Source organism: Macaca thibetana, chromosome 6, assembly GCF_024542745.1.
Source record: "Macaca thibetana thibetana isolate TM-01 chromosome 6, ASM2454274v1, whole genome shotgun sequence".
Lineage (NCBI taxonomy): Eukaryota > Metazoa > Chordata > Mammalia > Primates > Cercopithecidae > Macaca > Macaca thibetana.
In genome coordinates this window covers 168,684,830-168,703,608 of record NC_065583.1, presented here as the reverse complement: position 1 = coordinate 168,703,608, position 18,779 = coordinate 168,684,830, and the positions used below count along the sequence as shown (strand labels likewise).

General features: G+C 38.0%; 1 long non-coding RNA gene across 1 annotated transcript in view; it reads left to right on the top strand.

Annotated features, from left to right (window-relative positions):
* LOC126956064 (uncharacterized) overlaps positions 1 to 18,446 on the top strand; it is a 144,740-nt gene extending 126,294 nt beyond the window's left edge. The window contains exon 5 of the long non-coding RNA XR_007726229.1: positions 18,004 to 18,446. This is a non-coding gene — a long non-coding RNA (uncharacterized LOC126956064). The remainder of the gene's footprint in view (positions 1 to 18,003) is intronic.
* Positions 18,447 to 18,779: the final 333 nt, after the last annotated feature.

The window sequence follows — 18,779 nt, the reverse complement described above, 5'->3', positions numbered from 1 at the left end:
TATTTTAGCTATAATAAGATTCTTCCATTTTTTCAAAAGCCAAACTCTGGCTAACAAAAATTTGAAATTATTTTCAGCCCAAGATAAATATGACACAGACCTGAGAAGGTTAGAGTCCTACTATAGCAAGCCCCCTCCTTCCCCCGGCCCCACCATGGTCTTTTCTGTAACAGAGTTAGAGATAATTCATAGGATGTAAAGATCTTCCTTTAAATACAAAACATTAAAATTACAGAAAATTTTAGAGGTCACTTCTTTCAATAGACTACTTCCCATAAGAAGCGTTGAATGAGCTTGGTCGGCGGGGGGCTTAGCCAAAGGGAAAATGGGGTGAATGGCCTTCAGTTATTTGCAAGCTGTGCTATCACATGCCAGAGTGACAAAGCTGTGACGGCAGGTGAGACCAGAGGGAGAATGAGGACAGTCTCAGGTTGTTATGGTAGAGCCAGTGATGGAGGTTCACTGGAGCAGATTTTAAAACAGAATGAAGCACCTTTTCATCAAGCGCCTCTTCTTTTAATTTTGTTTTTAATTGACACATGATAATTGAACCTATTTATGGGATACAATGTGATGTTTGAATGCGAGTATACATTGTGGAATAGCCAAATCAGGGTGACTCACATAGGCATCACCTCATACATTTATCCTTTCTTTGTGGTGAGAGCATCCCAAATCCTCTCTTCTGCAATTTTGATATACGATATTGTTAACCATAGGCACATTATTGTACAATCAAATACTAGGACTTATTCCTCCTATCTAACAGTAACTTTGTCCCAGTTGGCTAATCTCTCCCTAATTGCCCTACCCCCTATCCTCCCCAGCCTTGTAATCACTATTCCAGTCTCTACTTCCAGGAGAGATCCCTTCTCTAGATGCCACTAATGAGAGAGTCCGCACAGTGTCTGTCTTTCTGTGCCTGGCTTATTTCACTTAACAAAACGTCCTCCAGTTCATCCATGTTGATGCAAGTGACAGAATTTCGTTCTTTTTGTGGCTGAATAGTATTCCTCTGTGTGTATGGACCCCATTTCCTTTACTCATTTATCCCTTGAGGGACACTTGTGTTGTTTCTATGTCTTGGCTCTTGTGAATAGTGCTGCAATAAATAAATGAATGTTGTGAAGAGTGCTGCAATAAATATTTACATTTACTAAATGTAGATAGTGCCACCAAAAATATGCTCCAGAAATGTGCTCCATTAGGCCATTTTCTCTCTAAATGGTGTGGTTTCAAATGCAGTTATCAATGCAAAAATGATTCCTATTGAGTTTATTTTCCTGTGCATGAAATCGAAAATCCCACCAGCTGCATCGTTAGCCTGCTGAATCCCCACAGGTGAAGATCGAATGTGATGTCACATGCCAAACATTCAATGGATGTTCAATTAACATCGCCTAAAACTAAAAACAAACAAAACAAAACGAAAACTTTTAAAAGCTTCATTTGGAAATCTTAATGTCCTCACAAACTTTGAAAATTGCTTTCGGTGAATCTGATTTATGGTGAATCCACATAAACCGGGAATTTTAGAAGATATCACCAGGTCAAAGAAAGAGCTGGAGGGGCTTGAAATGGGCAATAACAGGCTGTTCAAAGTGAAAACAAGAATCTTATTTGGCCGGGAGCGGTGGCTCACATCTGCAATCCCAGCACTTTGGGAGGCTGAAGCGGGTGGATCACGAGGTCAAGAGATTGAGACCATCCTGGCCAACATGGTGAAACCCAGTCTCTACTAAAAATATAAAAATGCGCTGGATATGTTGGCATGCGCCTGTAATCCCAGCTACTGGAGAAGCTGAGGCAGGAGAATCGCTTGAACTCGGGAGGCAGTGGCTGCAGTGAGCCGAGATTGTGCCACTGTACTCCAGCCTTTCAAAAGAGTGAGACTCCGTTTCACAAAATAAAATAAAATAAATAATTAAAAAATCGTATTCTACTATGTTTATGTTACAAAGGGCTAACAGGTTATATGAAAATAATACCTTTTATTATTATTGTCTGGATATGATTTGAAATACTACATTTTGTATACATTTATTTATCTTAAAATCCGAGAATTAATTCAACCGTCTTTCTCACTCAAACCACTTTTTGATACAGGTCTCCCAGAAGTAACTCTTATGGTGACTTTTGTAGCAGTCGTTTTTTTAGGTACCTTGTTTTATTGTTTTATCACTGAAGTCACTGCAGCTTACTCTTGTCCATTTCATCCTTCCCTCTTCTTTACAACCTTCCTGTTGAACATCCTGGTCATTTACTTCAGAGTTTCCCCTCAGCTCAGGACTGCTGCCTGCACACTGTGGCTGTCCGTCAACCTGCTCCTCTGTCTTCCTTATTTCTAAAAAAATTGGCATCTGGGCCATCTTTAGTACCATTCCTTTGGTGAGACTGCTGTTGGAGTTATGTTCTTTCATTAGAAAGAAGTTTATATCTGATTGTCTGTGTTGTACTGATGCCAGCACCATTGCTGCTTAATGTCTCCATCATTAATCCATTGGGCTTACAAAAGGATGACACACCAGTTCTATTATTTATATTGTATTTGTTAGTTGGAATACTCTTTAAATACCTCTCCTTATCTCCAATTTAGTTGCTCGGTGGTGTCATTCATATAGGAAAGGCAAGACAAATGCTTATTTCTCTTTATTTTACTTAGTGTTTAAGATAATAAATTAGTTTCTGTCATCCTCTAAAGATAGTTCATGCTTTGTAGTTTCCCTGAACATCGGGTTTCTGAAAGCATAATTTATACACAGTAAAAGTCATGCTTTTAAGGAATATGGTTTAATGTGTTCTGTCAAACATGTAGTCATGGAAACACCACCAAAATAGAAACAGAACATTTCTATATAATGGTGTTGGGCATTTTTTCCTGTGCTTAATTATCACCCACATATTTTTCTTTTCTTCTTTTTTTTTTTTTTTTTTGAGATGGAGTCTTATTGTTTCCCAGGCTAGAGTGCAGTGGTGCTATCTCCACTCACTGCAACCTCCGCCTCCTGGGTTCCAGCGATTCTCCCACCTCAGCCTCCTGAGTAGCTGGGGTTACAGGTGTGCACCACCACCAGGTGGCCTGGCTAATTTTTGTATTTTTTAGTAGAGACGGGGTTTCATCATGTTGGTCAGGCTGGTCTCAAACTCCTGACCTCAGGATCTGCCCATCTCAGCCTCCCAATCTTGTTTATTAAAAGTATTTGTTATTGTCTTAATATTAATTTTTGAGAGTTTTTCACCTGTTCTTCATACAGGTGTATTAAAAGTTTAATATGACTTCCATTTTCTGATTGTTGAACTTCTATGCTGAACGACATTTATGCTGTTCAACATTGCTTTAAAATAAAATTGAGTACTCTCACCTTAGATTTAATTCTGGAATGAAAGTATTCCTAAATAAACATAAATGGAGTGGAAGAAAAACTAAATTATGAGAAAAATTTGCAGCTATGTTGCAGTAACATCCAATAGCTAAGAAGTTTACCTAACATTTTAAAATTTTAATCTTTTGATATGCTTGTTAAATCCTTTTAAAAATCAGGTTCACTGAGATGTAATTTACACAGCACAAAGTTTACCCATCTTGAGTGAACAGCTAAATAAATTTTATGTATTTACAGAGTTGTACAGCCATCATCCCAACATAAAATTTAGAACATTTTCATTAGTTCTATTAGTTTCCTGGGTCTGCTGTAACAATCACTATAAACTTGACGGCTTAAAACAACAGAAGTTTGCTTCCTCACAGTTCTGGAGGCCAGAAGTCCAAATCAGCCTCATGGAGCCCAAGTCAAGGTGTGACAAGGCCATGCTCTGTCTGGAGGTTCTGGTGGATCATCTGCTGCTTACCTCTCTGGCTTTTGGTGGCTGTGGGCATTCCTTGGCTTATGGTGGCATCGCTTCAACCTTCAAATCTTCAAGGCTAGAATCTACTAATGTCTTTCTGCTCTGTCTTCACATGACCATCTCCATCGTGTGTGTGTCAATTCTCCCTCAATCTACCTCTTATAAAGAGATACATGATTGCATCTAGAATCCACCAGAAAACCCCAGGGTAATCTCATTTCAACAGTCTTAATTTAATTACATCTTTTGCCATTTAAGATAAAAGTAACAGACCCTGGAGATTTAGAAGTGGGTGTACATTAAGAAACGGGTCATTTATCAGCCCACCTCGTCACCCTACAAATGGGCCTTGTACCCAATGACAGTTACCACCCACACTATTCTCATCCTCAGCCCTAGGCAACCACTAAACCACTTTCTGTCACTATACAAATTATCTCAATGCAGAATGGGCATTATACGGAATTCTTATATGTTGAGTTGCACTGTCTGTATATCTGTTTGTGGACTTTGGTCCATTTAAATTAATTGGTTTGAGAGAGGCAACATTACCAGATTGTAAAACTACTCTGTAAAATATAAAGTTATAACTTTTAATTACAATTTTAGGGCAATACCCATGTCTTCTAAATCATTATTATATGCAATTCTGCATTTTAAAAATATTTTTCAGTGAAAATGTCAATCAATAGTAATATTAAAGAGATTTTAATCACAACAACAGCTTAGTGTCTTTATGCAGGCAAAGGCTTCCAAATTCTGATCATAAATCAACAAAAAATAAAACAATTTTTCAGACAGGTTCAAGGAAACCACACATATTATGTACATTGTTCCTTCACAATTTGTTTTTATTTATTTCATTTCCAATAGGATAATCAATGGGTAAGAGACATTCTTTAGTGAATAAAATATGAATATTTATTGTTAATTCACAGATAAAATAATCTTATATAATTTTCTTTAAAATCATATTTGTCTTGGTTTTCATATCACATAGTTTAATCTTCTAAGAGCTTTGCTATCTTGGAACTAAGAGGGCACAACTTAGACATTATTGCTCATCTTCAGTAATTGTATATTTGTCCATAGTTCAGCAAGAAAATGCAGAGATACCTTAAATATTCATGGAATTTCACCTACCCAATATCCACGAAGACTTAATGGACCAAGTTAAACATGCCGAGCAATGACAGAATGTCTTGTCCGATAGATTTTAGATCGCAAATGCACAAAACCTAATGCTACTCAAGTACATTTTTGTTGAACTATTATGTCATGCTCATTTAAAAGTGCAGTTTTTTACTTAAACGTGAATAGCTCTAGTTGCAGGCATGCTATTGTATTAGTTTTCTAGGCTACTATAACAAAATACCACAAGTTGAGTGCCTTAAACAATAGAAAATTGTTACCTCACAGTGCTGGAGGCTACAAGTGTGAGATGGAGCTGTCAGCAGAGTTGGTTGCTTCTGAGAGCTGAGAGAGAGACTCTGTTTCATGCACTCTCTGAATTCCTGGTAGTTTGCTGGCGATCTTTTTTGCTCACTGCCTTTTAGAAACATCACTCCGATCTCTTCTCCATGTTCACATGATGTCTCCCAGTATGTTGTCTGTGTCCAAACTTGTTTTTGTACAGACATAAGTCATATCAGGTTAGGGGCCACCCTACTCCAGTATGACCTCATCTTAACTAATTACATCTGCAATGACTCTATTTGCAAATAAGGTCACATTAAGAGGTACCAGGTGGCCGGGCGCAGTGACTCATGCCTCTAATCCCAGCACTTTGGGAGACCAAGGCAGGCGGATCACTTGAGGTCGGGAGTTCGAGACCAGCCTGACCAGCATGGAGAAACCCTGTCTCTACCAAAAAATTACGAAATTAACCAGGCATGGTGGCACATGCCTGTAATCCCAGCTACTCAGGAGGCTGAGGCAGGAGAATCCCTTGAGCCCAGGAGGCGGAGGTTGTGTGAGCTGAGATTGCACCATTACACTCCAGCCAGGGCAACAAGAGAGAAACTCTGTCTCAAAAAAATAAAAATAAAAATAAATAAAAAAAGAGATAATAGGTATTATGACTTCAAGATAAATGTTGAGGGGATTCAGCACAATGCAACCCGTCACAGCTGTTAATGATAGTACACACTGAGAGACAGACTTTGACTGTCAAGCACAATTGGTAGTAACTGAGGAACTGGCTCCACATGGCAGCACACTCTTGCAGAGGGGCCGATGCCCCAGCAACACTCTTATGACAGGTCTGTACATTCACAGAGGAAACTCAGGTTCACTTTAGGTTACCACTTGGAGGAATTCACTTACATTCTATTACTTCTTTTGTCATTCCAGGCTTCCTTTTTAGACCCACAGAGTGCCAAGTGCTATAACCCTTCCCAGTTTCCCATAAGCTCAGACTGTGCCTGACGTGACTACTCAGAAATTCTATACATGCCACTTCCACTTGGCATTTTGAACTGCATTTCATAATTACATGCTTGAAAACCCTTTGTATGAAAGGTTGCTTTGTGGAAATGAAATTATAATACCGTAGTAAATCTCTAATTATGTGAAAATGTGCTATTCTTATCATCATCTGGTTTTATGAAGTTTTAAGTACACTCTGTTTAAAATTTTATGGTAATGCTGCCTATGTTGTGAGCCCTTTTGTGCCAAGCTTGTTTTAGAAAGAAAAAAACTGTGTGAAAATATATGATCTATAAAATATCCTTGTCACAGGTGTAGCTACTGCCTCACACGGTGCTGAAATTCTGGCTAAAGATACTCAAACCTCAAACACATGGAAGACAGTCACTAGGGCAGAGATAGTTGAAGCAGGTACCCAGAGTTGAGTCTAATAAGGCAATAGCTCAATGGAAACAGAGTTGTATAATACAACTAATTAACCTTTAAGCAGTAATGGCATTTTGGGGAAACACATGAATCTCTGTAACAATTTTTTTTTCCACTGTAAAAATTCGTGTGATTTTCAAACTTAACTCAAAACTCATCTTGTAGGTGACTCGATGATGACAATGATGTGACTCTGGTTTGAATTTCACGGATTGTAAAGGACAAAGAAGGCAACTGCATTATCGTGATGAATGTCTATTTAAGATCCCTTTGGTCAGGTGCATGGGTCCCCATTCTATTCGCTGAAATAAATGCACCAGCCATTGTTAAGTGCAAGAGATGAGAACATCTGGCTTCAGAAATCCTAGGCCAAAGGCAGATAAATAAACATTAATTCATTTAATATTCAGTCAAACTGTTTTTAGGGATAAAAGTTATTGCACTTTCCTGGCATAAGTCAACTCCTGAAAATCTCTTGGCTAAGTGACTTAAATAGAAGTTGGTTCAGAAGAGCACTTGTTTATTTTCTCCTTAATGACAGAACACTCCTAGCACAATGTATTGGGTGACTACAGACTGTTCCAAATAGGGTGAGCCAAAAGTCTTACTTTAATAGCCAAGGACAGGGACAGAAGGTACACATATTTGTAGAAATTTAAGTAAATATTACTATGTGTGATATAATGAATAATAAGTGTATTTCATTGGGACTTCAATACCTTTTCATCACTTTTTATGAGGTATGATTCTCTAAAAGATTTAGAACACTAAGGCCATTCCTTGTGGGCTTATGACCAATGTGAATTACAACAACAGAAAACAAAAGATAGATAATACCTTAGTTTAATTCAGACATGTAATGAAATTAGGTTTCTTTTAGCCAATATTTTTGTCCTGTACAAAACTCAAGCATATTCCAAAGTATAGAATACAATGTTTTAAATATTAGGAACAATCTAAGATATCAAGCATGAAACTATGTTGAGAAAGTATTATTTCATGTTGCGTACTGATCCCAAGATTAATCCCAAGATTAATTTTTAAAAATGTAATATCAAAGTGGACTTTAATGTTTATGTTTTGATTCTTTATTTCTTAGGCTCTATGCACCAGTGTCACTGTCCCCTTTTCTATCATATGGAATGGTCACTGGGGAGTAGCTTCACATCAGGCACTACACCTTCAAGCCCCCTTTGTAGCCAGATGGGGATGTGAACCTGTCTGTGCCTGCTGGATGTGAGTGGAAGTGATAGGGTCACTTCTAGCCCAAGGCAGCTGAAAAGCAGGTACATCACTCAACTCTCCAACCACCCACCGTCTGCTGAATGATGTAGAGGACTCAGGCCCAAGGGGATGGGGAAGGTAATATAGCAGGTAGTTAGTCAGGCATGAGTGGGGCAGTAAAGGGCTCCCCACAACCCAGCCAACCGGGAATGTCAGGCCACCATCAGATGATGGTCCGGCAGTTATCGCTGGCTCTCTAAAATGATAATTGGTCACAGCTGATACCAGGGAGAGGCAGTTTCCTGATGGTCCAGCAGTTGTCACACTGATTCTCTAAAATGATAATTGGTTGCAGTCAGCGCCAGAGAGAGGCAATTTCCCAATAGATAAAAATACTTGAAATTGGTAATCAGCAGCTTCCAGTAAAATCTCAGGAAATGGGCAAGTAAGCTCGAGCATGCTCATTAAGATACAAAATGGCAGAGTATGACTATGACCTTCCAGGGGCATTCCACCAGAAAAGGGAAGAAAGCCTCAGGTGGGCACGCATACAACTTCCTAAACACACCGCGCATGCTCACCTCCCAGGTGCAAGGGGGGCACCGTGCATGAGGGTGGCTCACCCTAAGGAAAGAAAGAAGGAAAAAGGGATGCAACACCCCAGAAGTAGGCCAACATATAAAACCCCAAGTCAAAAGGTCAAATGCCACACTTGACCTCCAAGGTCCCTGCTTGGGTCTCTTCCAAGTGTACTTTCCTTTCTTTCCTGCTCTGAAGCTTTTTTTTTCTTTATTTTCTTTCTTTCTTTCTTTTTTTTTTTTTTTTTTTTGAGACAGAGTCTTGTTCTGTCATGCCAGGCTGGAGTGCAGTGGTGTGATCTTGGCTCACACCTCCCAGGTTCAAGCAATTCTCCTGCCTCAGCCTCCTGAGCAGCTAGGACTACAGGTGCATGCCACCACACCCAGCTCATTTTTGTACTTTTAGTGGAGACAGGGTTTCACCATGGTCTAAATCACTTGACCTCATGATCCGCCCATCTTGGCCTCCCCAAGTGCTGGGAGTACAAGCATAAGCCACCATGCCCAGCCTCTAAAGCTTTTTAATACACTTCCATTCCTGCTCAGAAACTTGCCTTGGTCTCTTTTTCTGCCTTATGCCTCTCAGTCAAATTCTTTATTCCGAGGAGGTAAGAACTGAAGTTGCTGCAGGCCCATACAGATTCCCCTCCGGCAACTCGGGTATTCACCACACCTAACAAAGGCATAAGATGAACTAACCATGGTCCCCGAGTCACCGTGTGCAGTAAAGCCACACACCAACCAGAGTCTCTCACATCATGTTATTAGGTGCATTTATGGCCCTCTCTTTGGTCAACTTATATGGACCACTGCATTTTCTAAGAACTTCCCTATGTTGCCAGCAAGGCCAGGAAATAGAATGCTCCAAATCTCTTTTCTTGAATGGCTCCAGGTTAGAATTTGACAAAGAGAGAAATTCAGATACAACTGGACTGCTGGGCAGAAACCAGGGTCACTACAGTTTCCTGGGGCCAGTGGGGAAGGTAGCAGGGGCAGAGGGGAGATTGGAAGCCATCTGCTTTGCTAATCTGAGGGAGCGAGTAGGTCCCCAGGGAATCCTAAGCACCAAGGAAGCATCCCCATGGGATTTTTGAGAACGACTCACTTCAAAGTCTCAGGCGGAGAGGTCCAGGGGCAGGTTCCCTGATTTTTGTGGCAGATTTCCTAATTTTCAGCTATTATATAAGACCTAAATCCTTTATGAAACACTTTACACCTGAAATGCTTAGAGTGGCATCTGCTAGTGTTACTGAAGCCTGCAAACTATGAATACATTTCTATGTGTCCTGCTGCTAAATGCTCATTCTCACAAAACTCAACATGCATTTTTGGCTGTGTCTTCTTTTTTTTGAAAAACATAGCCTTTATGAGTACATATTTGACTTTTGCTCTAAGCCATGTCATTGCACGTGCTGTACTAATCTCTATCATTTATGGAGAGCCTAAATCTCCATTTCACAGATACAACATCAGTTCTTCAAACACACAGGTCCACTTAACATTCTTAGTTTATAATCTGTCTCTGTTTTTGAATACTGAGATAAATCTTTATCCTAATTCTTAGTACTTATGTGGAACCGTTCTCTGTATCAATCAAAACTAATTTGAAGAAATCATCTGTTTAATTCTAACAACACTCCTTTGTGGTAGGCAATAACTAGGGAAGAGAATAATCATTTGTTAATGAGTTTCCCTCAAATTTCAATTTTCTAATTTATGTAGCAGAAAATAAGTGGTAGTCTCACAAACTAATGCAGCTATAAAAATAATAGTTGCTAGAAAACAAAGAAACCTATGTTACATATATATTGGAAAACCCACAAATAAGTAATGGATTTCAGGTTTAAGTAGCTATGAGAGGCAGGACCGTATGGAGAGTAAATATAAAAGAATCAAGTAAAAGCACTTTTAAAATCAATTACAGAATTCTATAATTTGGTAAATACAAAATTACTATAAAATAAGTAGTTTAACTAAACACAGGCACCTGCTAGAAAATGTAATGACACAAAATATTGTATTTATAAGAATAACAGACATAGACAAAATAACATAAGCTTTACAAAGCATGTATACAATGCAGAGAAATATAACTTTAAAATTATACTGAAGGACACAGCAGAAGGTAAATGACAATGAATATCCTAAACCTGGATTGAAAATTAAAAACCTGATCCACAAGGTACCAAGAAGCCTGTTTATATAAATTAGCCTATACATATAGTCAATGAACATTCAGTGCTCATCCAATGAATGTAAAATCAACATTATTTTCTCACATACATAAGTCGATTCTGAAGTTCTTTGGGAAAATAAGTGTGCAAGAATATGTAGGGCAGTGCCAAAAATTAAGAGTAATAAAGCTGAACTAATTCTACTTGGTATTAAAAACCTAATAGAAAGCAACACTAACTATAATAGTGTGGGCTGGGCACAGTGTCTCATACTTGTAATCCCAGCACTTTGGGAAGCTGAGGTGAGCAGATCTCTTGAGCTCAGGAGTTTAAGTCCCCTCTGTTCAACATGGCGAAACCCCATCTTTTAAAAAATAGAAAAATTAGCCAAGCATAGTGGAGTTCACCTCTGGTCCCAGCTAGTTGGGAGGCCGAGGCAGGAGGATCGCTTAAGCCCAGGAGGCAGTGGTTGCAGTAAGCTGAGATTGTGCCACTGCATTCTAGCCTGGACAACAGAGCCAGACCCTGTCTTAGAATAAAAGAAAAAAAAAAAAAAAAAAAAAAAGAGAAAGAGAAAGAAAGAAAGTGTGACTGACACCAAGGCACAAAGAGACTAAACAATCAATAGAACATAATTCAGGATCTAGAAATAAGCTAAAAAATATAGGAATTTTGTAAACAAAATAGAGTTTCACTTTTAAATCAGCGGGCAAATGTGGGTTAGTAAATAAATGTGATCAAGACAACTCCCTAGCTATTCCAAAACAAAACTTGAATCCACACCTCACCACTCATACTAAAATAAATTCCAGATGTATCAAAAGTCACTTAAAAATTAAAACCATAGACATATTAGAAAAACACATGATATAGCTAAAAATAATCTTGAAATAGGAAAGGCTTTTCTAATTATTAATAAAAAGCTTTATAGGAGAAGACATGTGGGTTCATCAAAATAAAAAAATCTAAACAACAAACAAAAATGTAATAACGGAAGAAAATGTCAAAAACAAAAAAATGTAAAAAACAAGGAATTGGAGAAATATGCCTGAATGACAGACAAAGAGAGAATAATGCCAAGTTCCTTACAGGAACGAGGAATCCAGGGCAGAGAATGTGTGTGTTAAGATCTCAGCTTTGGAGAATCAGGATCAAACAGGACCACAAATGTGAATTGAAGGCTTGGTCGATACAATTAAGATTAAAATGAAGTGGCAGGTACCCGAAGCAAGTCTGACTGTGGCAGAAGAGGGCTGAGGATTCCCAGTAATAATCAATGTTTACAAGTGAAGAATTTTTACAAGTGAAGAATTCTCCCCAGAAGGTAGGGCCTGGGAGAGTTGGAGTCTGTTTAATTTGGAGTGTATCTATACAAACAGTGGAAGGACAACTGGAGACTTTCCACTGGCCAGCATGTCCTGGGCATGAATCCTTGCGTGGAACTTAATTCCAGGCTATAGAGCACTTCTGAGAACGTGGCCTGGTGCAAGTGTCCCCTCTGCCATCCCCAAACCTTTGTCAACATCACTCACTGAGAAGTCTGGCTACATTGCTTCAAGATGATGCCTCCCAGTTCCCCGGTTGCTACTGTTTCCTTTCACTGTCTGGTTTCCCTTTGAGGTCTTACTATCTGTAACCTTGTATCTAACAAGTAAAGCTGGAGGTTTCTTTCACTCTTCCAGTCACTGGTAAGGATTTTTGCCTGCCCTTGATAATATCGACAGAAGCACTTTAAACTATTGATATGGTTTGGCTATGTCCCTACCCAAATCTCATCTCGAATCGTAATCCAAATTGTAATCCCCATATGTTGGGGGAGGGACCTGGTGGGAGGTGATTGGATCATGGGGGCAGTTTCCTCCGTGCCGTTCTCCGTGCTGTTTTCACGGTAGTGAGTTCTCACCAGATCTGATGGTTTTAAAGTGTGGCACTTCACCTTTGCTCCCTTGCTCTCTGCCCTGCTGCCTTGTGAAAAGAGGTGCTTGCTTCCCCTTCCACCATGATTGTAAGTTTCCTGAGGTCTCCCCGGCCATACAGAACTGTGAGTCAATTAAACCTCTTTTTTTTTTTTTTAATAAGTTACCCAGTCTCAGGTAGTATATACTGGTGTGAAAATGGACTAACACAACTATTAAATTGTTTTGTTAAGTATGATAAAGTCAGATTAAGTTTCATAAATGCAATTAAACTGTGTATTTCCAAAACATGACTGAGCAAGAAAAATCAACAGTTTGCTATCCGAGAAAAAAGTGAAGCAAAACAACTCAAGCTGATCTCATGTCCACAAATAAAGCCACATCTTCATTTTCAGCTAGAGACATTTCTAGTCCAACCAATCCACACAAACGAACAAATGCAATGGCAGAGACTAAGAATTTGGATGTTGCAAGAAGCCCAGCAATTTTAGACACTGAATTGCAAACGATAATAGCATAATTTCATAATAATGGTTACTGGTTATTAAAGTATTGCCCCACCAGGATTTTACCTCTATAATGTGAAACATAGCTATTACAGTAGCAGTATACCACCCTTCATTAGACTATAACAACTAAAGTACTCTTACTATACTTTAATGCTGATATTCTGGATTAATAATATCCTGCATATTAACATGAGAGAAGCATTACAGGACAGAGCACTCCATCTGCACAGAGCCATAGGGAAGCCGTAGCTTCCTAATGAGGCAGGGATGGCACCTGAATAGCAATTGCTTTGACATCACATGGATCTAACCTTTCCTGTACTTCTACTCTCTTCATGACAAAAATTCAGAGACACTGCAGGGGAAATGGAAACAGTTAGCAAAAACCACCAGCTCCAAGCAATACAAGAAATACTGCCAGCTGCATTTCAGAGATAAACTAACATATTTTAATATGTTGATTAAAGTGGCAATAAAGATGGCCCTAAAGCATGTATGGAAATAGGAAAATGTGGTGCCAGTTCTGACTGGGAGCATTCTAGGGAAAATTTCTAAATCTTGAACCGCAGTTTTTCTCTAAACATCAGGAAATGGTTAAGTCCTAGCAACTGTTACACAGTGTAAACATAATAATTGATAAAATTTTGTAAGAAGAAGAAAAAGTCTATAGCCTAATTATTGAAAAAATGAAGGCAACATTTTTAGTTCACTTTATTATAAGGACATGAATTATATGCACATATATATACATATGGGGATATGTGCAAAAATGAAATTCACTATATACAGAGGTTAAAATTTGAGGTGTACATTTTTTATGCCCTTTAATCATTACTTTTATGGTATCTTAATAAATTTACATACTAAAATTGGCATTTTCTATTTTCTAAAATATGATATGTTATTTACAGAACTGTATTATTTTTACTTTTGGAAAATAGAAAAGGCTGATTTTAATGTATATAGAACAAGAAATGACATAAGTGATAAGCTTTCAGAGATCTGAAAATGATTTAGCAACTTCCTAAAAGTTCTCCAACGATCTGTCAGAGTCCACAGAAGTGGACCACTCCACTGAGAAATACCATGGATAGTCAATGGTGCAGACATTCACCTCAGCACAGGCACTGCCCTGCCACACCTTGTGCCTCCTCCTGTGGGGATGGTTGCAAGCATTGCTAATTCTTAGGATGTTGTCAATGTTTATCAAGACACGTGAAACCTCCTGTGGAGTGGCAGAAAAATTATTGATGAATCTTTGGACAGTCACAATTATTTGACTTTTAGAAACTGCTTACATTTGGACATACTGCTGGAGAATACAAATAAAATAAAAAACTAAGCTAATGTTGGCTCTATTTAGCAACTGTCAAGCAGCATTGTTGGCAACTGAGTTTGGTTAACTGCCTTATCCCAAGCAACACAGCTGGTGACTGGTCCAGATCCTGCATCTTTAAGAAAAAGGAGCCCATGATCATACCAATACCCTTCACAGCTTTTAAAGTTGCAAAAAGTTATGGGAGTGGTGATAATGAGGATGATGGGAGGGCATGGCTGCAGGAGCCTGGCGTGGCTGAAATGGAGGCTTCACATCAACCTAATGAGGCCAGAGGATAGAAGATTGAAAGAGGAATGACCATAATCTGCCTGATAACTATGAAAATCCTATCAGAATTTAATGCGCTGCCCATTTTTCATGCCATCCTACATATTACCTATTGCTTTCACACACAAGGTAAGACACAGTGGCACACACAACAATGGTTCTGGAGAGTGTTCAGAAGACAGGGCAACAGAACAAAGGAGCAGGATGCAGGAGCTGGGACAGCAATTGTGTGCCAGCAATGCATTAAATGGGGTTAATTCATCCTGGTCCACTCCCTCCCTCTCAGCACATTCAAGAGAAGTAATATTATCAAGATAAGCTGAGTATACCAGATAAATATTCGACATAAACTCAATTTAGTATTATAAAACTCCATTCCCAGCAGTGAGAGCCCCCAGTGAGAAACAATTCTGACTTTTATTCAAATTGCATAGTTTATTTACCCCAGATGACTCCATTTTGGGATGGAACTCCAAATTAATAGGGCACTTAAAGCATCATTCTTTTAGCAAAGTCAAAAGTGCAAAGAAGATTTTACACATTTGGCCTCATCTTGAATTTGATTAGGGATTGATGCTCTCAGTCGATTATAAATAAATGGTCCGTAGGTCAGGATTATCGTACTAAAGGTACATCACCTAATTTGATTGCCCTCAATGAGGTGCACCTGTCTGCTGTTATATGGATTGGAATTTGGCCTTACAAGGAAAAAAGGCAGCATTTCGAGCTTCATTATCCCTCTTGCTTTTTAGTGCACTCTACATTTATTTATTTGTTTTTCAAGATTATGCCCAATGGAAAATGACTTTGCTGAGTCACAGAAAGGTAAATACAATGCTGCTGCTCATCAAGTCTTTTTTTGCTGTTCTTTTCTGGATGATTGGACTACTTTCCCAGGATTGACTTTTTAAGAAGGTAATCAACCTTTTTTTTTTTTTTAGTTTCATTTATATTTATAGAAAAATTGTGAGGCTAGCACAGAGAGTTCCATATATCCTACTCTAAGTTTCCCTTATTAACACTTTGCACTAGTATGGTATATTTGTTACAATTAATGGAATATCAATACATTGTTACTAAATCAAGTTCATTCTTTATTCTATCTTCCTTGTTTTTTTCCTAATATTCTTTTTTTTTTTTTTCTTGAATTCCACCCAGGGTACCACATTCCATTTAGCAGCCATGTCTCTTTAGAGTCCCCTTGGATGTGACCATTAATCAGGCTTTTGTTTTTTGATAACATTGAAAGTTTTGAGGGGTACTGATTAGGTATTTTGTAAAATGTTCCTCCGGGGATTATTCTCGTATTTTGCTCATGATTAAAGAGAATTAAAGTGCCATTCTCACCACATCATATCAAACATATAGCCTATCAACATGACTTACTACCACTGATTGATAGTGACCTTGATCATCTGGCTACTGTAGTGTTAATCTAATTTCCCTACTGTAAAGTTTACTCTATTTCCACTTTCCATACTGAACTCCTATGAAGGAAGTAACTAGGTGCAGCACACATTTAAGGGATGGGATTGACGTACTGCTTCTTTGAGAGCAGAGTATCTACAGAAATGATTTGAAATTCTTCTGCACAAAAAAGACTAAAAAGAGATTTGTCCCTTCTCCCCCATTTATCTATTTATTGAATTATTTTTATCAGTAGAGACTTATGGATTTTTTTTTAGTTTGGGTTATAAGCCAATGCTATTCTATTTTGTTTATCAAATTGTTGCATATATGGCTATGGGAACTAACACTCTATTTCAGAGTGATCCCAGACTCACAGGCCAGCCTACAAGGGACAGGTGTGACGGGAACAGCTCAGCCTTCCCCAGGCCTGCCTCCCTCCCAAGCACATATGTTATCCACATGATCTGTTCCAGTTTTTCAGGGATTGGCACTGGGACTTGGGGCATTGGCTTAGCAGAACAGCGTGTGTCCCTTTGCCAGACCTGTCTACTGTGGGTCTGCAAGTCCCTGGATTTTCACCAAGTTGCTGTGAAAAGAAGACAAACAGATTCAGGAATAGAAGATCTCCCTGACCACCATCAGCATCCTGCACTTTTCCTTCCTATACACTGGACATCCACTCACTACAGCAGGTGAACAGGAGCAAAGATCAACTCAGGTACCCCTCCCACAAGGAACTCTTTTAGGGTTAAGGCAGGCAAGAAATCCTACAGCATAATCACAAGGTTAAAACAAATCCCTAAAGATATTCTTAGTAATTGTGCCTTCATAGAGTCCATAATCCACTTTGAACAAATTAAATCTTCCTGCTGTTAATTTTCAAGGTACCTAAGAGATCAGGTTTGTGCATTTACTTCTATTTTTTTCTGTGCTATTTCAAGCCTCTACTTCATCTTGGTAAAATTCAAAAGGGGACAATGAACAGATAGAAAGCCAATAACATTCTTTAGGATCTTCCAGAGACTTCAGGCTGAAACTATGTTCCATTAATTTTGTTTAAATAGCTTTTGGATTTATTCTTTTTCATAGAATAGAAGTAAAAGTAAAATCTGACATGATATCAAAAATACATTGCTCTCTCAGCCTTTTTTATGTCTTTGCGATAATCAGATTTTTCTGATCTTTTCAGCAGTTCACTAAATATATTACAAAATAAATTGAGAAATGGGAGGATTGAATTACACAGCTGACACCTAAAATGCTAAGTATTCTTAAGATAGGTTACAATGAAATAGACTTGTTTCAAACCTTACCTAGAGTGACCAGCATCCTATTCATCACCTGTAATTCACTAGATCAGAAATTGCTTTGCTTGTAGTTCTTTTCTATTTATTTATTACAACCGCTCTACTATAGCAAGCCATGAGAAATGGTGTTAGATCTTGACATTTTTTTCATACCTCCAGGGTACTTTCTAACATGCATCAAATTCAGATTTAATTAATTATGTGAATGATGTAAATGTGAAAATAATTTCCTGCTCTTGATATATCATGTGATGATATAAAATTATCATCTCTTGCAATCATGTGATGATATAAAATTATTTGTAGATTTATTAGTGCTTCTTAAATTAAAATTATGTTTAGAAGCATTAAATTATGATTGATTTTCTTCTGGTTAGTTAGATATTATATTATCTTATATATTAAATATATTTATGAATATACAATATTATATATGATTTACTTAAAATTACAAACATACTATATCATAATAAACATAACAGACTTTATTAATATACATTATATAATTTATAATTTATTTTTTTAAGTGAAATTAAAATTAGAAATGTATGCATTGCAAACAAAGGTTTTTCTTCTTTAGGGACAATTTCCCCAAAGAGGCATTTCCAATGTGGATGGTGCTGCTATGAATACTGTCATGTCAATTCAGTGAATACTGGTGTCGTTCTACTGATTGAACTAAAAAGGGTCAAAGCAAATCAGCCTTTCAAAAATAATAATGTGGACCTAATTTCACTCTATTTCTCTTGCTGAGATTTTTCTACTATTGCAAAACAGTTATAAAATGTAAGGTACGCCTGTATTTAAAGTTTAATAAGTATTGATTCACCATCAAAACTTTAAAGAGTAAACATGTGGACACATGCATGCACAAGTATTGCCTAACTAACTGATGTTTAAACCCATTGTGATGAGTTGTATCTTGCTGGTTTTGTAGACTAGATCTGGTTAACTGCAAGACAATCTGTAGCGACATGATGTAATTAACAGTATCACAAAAGAAAGAGTGAGTTGTGACAAAAATCCTGAGTAAATACAGATTACATAGATCCTTTATTGTTTTAAAAGATTACAAGATTAAAGACTTTTTGAATAATAATTTTAGAAAACTGAGTTCTTATATGAGTTAAACAAGGGCCTATGTATCAATTTGAGAACCAAAGAGATGCCATACTTATTGTGGCTGACGTACTGTGAAGGTGGCCCCTTTTCCTTCTCACCGCGTGGTGTTACTCCCTATGCAGTCTTTTCCCCTGGAGTTGAGTAGGACTAGTTTGAAATGAGTAGAACCTGGAAAAGATGCTAATATATACATGATTACGTGTATGGGATTATGTTACATAAAGCTATGACATC